Source organism: Cynara cardunculus, assembly GCF_001531365.2.
Source record: "Cynara cardunculus var. scolymus isolate 2C chromosome LG 16, CcrdV1, whole genome shotgun sequence".
NCBI classification, from domain to species: domain Eukaryota; kingdom Viridiplantae; phylum Streptophyta; class Magnoliopsida; order Asterales; family Asteraceae; genus Cynara; species Cynara cardunculus.
The window spans coordinates 16,915,742-16,919,375 of NC_037543.1; positions in this window are offsets into that span (position 1 = coordinate 16,915,742).

Genomic DNA, 3,634 nt, shown 5'->3' on the forward strand with positions numbered 1-3,634 from the left:
ATTTGTAAGAGAATCTTGAACATATATTTTGCTCGATAAAGTCTCGGGTACCTTCTTTAAAACTTCAAATTTGGAGAACCCTCTAAAAATGATTGTTTATGAAAGAGAAATTGATTTTTTATTCTTTTTATGAATGGGAATACTTGAAATTAAATGTTTAAAAAAAATAATACTTTACAAATTGTATTGAATATTTTAATAATATAATTAATATTGTGAACTCCAAAATGGATAAGTTTTTTTTTTTTTTTGAAGTATTTAGTATTTATATACAGTAAATAGAACAAATAAACTCACACACCCTTCTCGCATTGGGTAAGGTTTGAACCTCTGATCTGCTAAGAGGCCAAATGCTCACATACCGCTAAGCTAAAGGTCATTTGGTTCCAAAATGGAGAAGTTGTTGGTGATTAAACTAATTCTCTTGGAAATTTTGAGTTTTGATTCTCTATATTGGAAAATCTGTTGAAGATACTCTAAACGATAGATGTTGTAACTATTGATAACATGATGCTAAGTTGTTAAATTATCTTTCGATTTCGGTGAAGGGTGCACGATAAGAGAATCGGTATAGTACGATGGAATTGCCCAATTATAGCTCGACGCGCTGCTTCAATGGCTCTAGCGTTCCCTCACGTCAAGGGCTACTTTTGCATCGGCTCTCTTTCGTGGTGGTGCTTCAGGATTCCAATGTACTGCGTCCAGCCGTGTAGGAAGACTCACCCTAGCCACTATAGCGACCCCACCCACTTTCATGCTTCGAATGAGAAGTTGCGCTTTCGATCTTGTTCTCAGCTCCCGGTCTGGTCCTTTAGGTGAGGCTCTTTACAGGGCGGTTCCCTTTACGGTTCAGGAATGATTACATAAAAGAAATTCATATATAAATCAACTGATATCGTGACTCATATATGTTAAAACCCGTTTGTCTGATAAAACATATACGAAATAAAAAGAATTAAAATACAATTTCATTAATTGAAAAAAAAATCAGTTTTACATTAATAAAAAAAAAAACCAAGTCAAGTTTAAGGTATCGATAGCAATGAAACACCATATGGTTTGATGAAATGACAATTTTATATATTTATAAAAAATTAAAGGGTATTTGGCTTAGCAGTATGTGAGTTTTTAACCTCTTAAAAGGTCTAGAGTTCAAACCTTACTAAAGATGAAAAGAGCGTGTGAGTTTATTTGTTTTATTCGACGTATATATATTTAAAAAAAACATACTTCTAAAAACTTTTAAAAATTATTTGGCTCAAGCAACTGTTTTATTAAAATAGAGAAAATAAAAGACAAAAACTACAAGGCCTTGTTTTTTTTTTTTTATAAAAAAAGCTCTTATTATGTTTGATTTATTAAGAAGTAAGGTTATTCAGACTGTTTGTTTTTTCCAATTTTTCAGAAACACTTATATCTTATTTTCTTCTTATTTAGTAAGAGATAAACTGACCTCTTATTTGTCTCTTCTTGTTTTCAAACCCTCAACAACGGCGAATCTCAATCGATTAACATTAATCAATCATTTCTCTCAATCGATCTTTACTAAATCAATCACCACATCTCTCAATTGATATATTTTAATAGGATTTAAATGTGTTAAACACCGTTAATAACATATTTTCGTTTAAATGAATGCTAATTATATAATTTAGATGTAAATTTCGTAATGATGATGAATAAATATGTTAAATTATATAAATTTATCTATAAATTCAAACAAAATAATTTTTTTAACGGGTAAAATAGACATGCAGACTATCTCATTTATACAATCAATACAACTCAATCAATTGAGGTATTTATGGAAATGCTGAGGACTAATTTATTGTGATATAGATATTTATGAAAGATAGTTATAGTTCATTAATTATGAATAATTATTTATATTAAGAAACAATCAAGATATTTATGAAACTACATATCCACTAGATTAAAGGGATTGTTGAGATTTGGTTGCAATGCTTCTATAAATAGGATAGATTGTATAGTAAACCACCTCTAAGTATGTGTGTGTGTGTGTGTACACACATATATGTATGCGCTCCATTGGTGTTAGTGGACTTTAATAACCAATAAATTGACTTGTTGGGTTTTAGTGGGTCTTATTGTGATTTAGTTGTTCTTATTGGGCTATAATGGGTCTTAATGTCTTATTGATCCCAATACACACCACATACATATGTGTATACAAACACGTAATAAGGGGTCGTTTACTAAACACTCACCCGGTAATTACTTACCGGGTAATTTTCCTCACCGGATGAACATGGCAAGGGCCAAGAATCTTACCCGGTAAGAACGATGATAAGGATGGAGAATCTTACCCGGTAAGTGAGGGTGACAACTCTTACTCGGGTAAGCGCTTACCAGGTAAATTGTTGCATGAGATACGTTTTGATGTACTACAATCTTACCCAGTAAAATAAATTATAGTGTTGACTCATAACGGTAAACACTTACCGGATAAACATTTAAGTAAACAGCCCCCAAGTCACCAAGGATCATAAAGGGTCTTATTGGGCTTTAACGGACCTTAGTTGACTTTAATAGATCTATTAATTCATTAGGCGTTATTTGGCTTTAATGAATTTTAGTTGAGCTTTAATGGATCTATAAGTTTAAAGGGTTTTATTGTGCTTTAATAGATCAGTTGAGTTTTATTCAGTCTTATTAGACTTTAATAAATCTTAGTTGACTTTAATGAATCTTAGTTGATTTTAATGGGTCTTAGTTAGAAGTGCTCATATGTTGGATTGATCGGGTTGAAGACATTTGAAAAATCCAACACATGCTTGCGTTTTGAAAAATCTCAATCCAACCCAAACAGTGCAATTTGGTCGGGTTGATACTTTTTGGTATATCAAAATAATTTCGTTTAATTTTTTTAAAATTAGATGAATTGATTAATTTATAGAATTTTTTAATAATATAATTTTTGTTTCAAATTGGTAATGACTAACATGGAAATTGTCAATAGAATGGGGTTTAATACAAAAACAATAATATTTTTATTTTTTAATTTTATATATTTTATTAAAAAGAAAGAACTACAGATTCGTTACAGAAGTTAAGAAGGTAAGACATGATCCTAAACAGTCTGGATGATGACAAATTTACTAATGACCGAAAGAGTAAGAGAAGAAGATGCCCTTTCGTATATGAAGAACTGACGTAGTTCTACAGATGGTTGGCGTCTAATTTTTCTAAGAAAGTATCACTCAAAATTTCTTTAAGAGCAAGTGGTTGCAGCATATGACAAATATGTCATTTTATAGCCATAATTACATTAAATGTTATTGTCCAACTTTAATGTGTGTCTTCATCTAATTTGATGATAATTACATGTTTGTACTCCTCATTTAAGATGCCGCAAAATGATGACCAATGATGGGGTGGACCATGTGGTAAGTACGGTAGGGTGTAACAATGAATACAAGATGACAAAACTGTTTGAATAAGTCAAGGGGGTGCTAATGGCACCCCTTAACACGGGTGTTGAATTTTGGGAATTGTGATACCTTTAAAATTTATAAAACATCAAATCGATTTAATAATATATTATATTTAATTATTATTAGTATTTAATATATATATATATATATATATATATATTAAGTTATATTATATAATT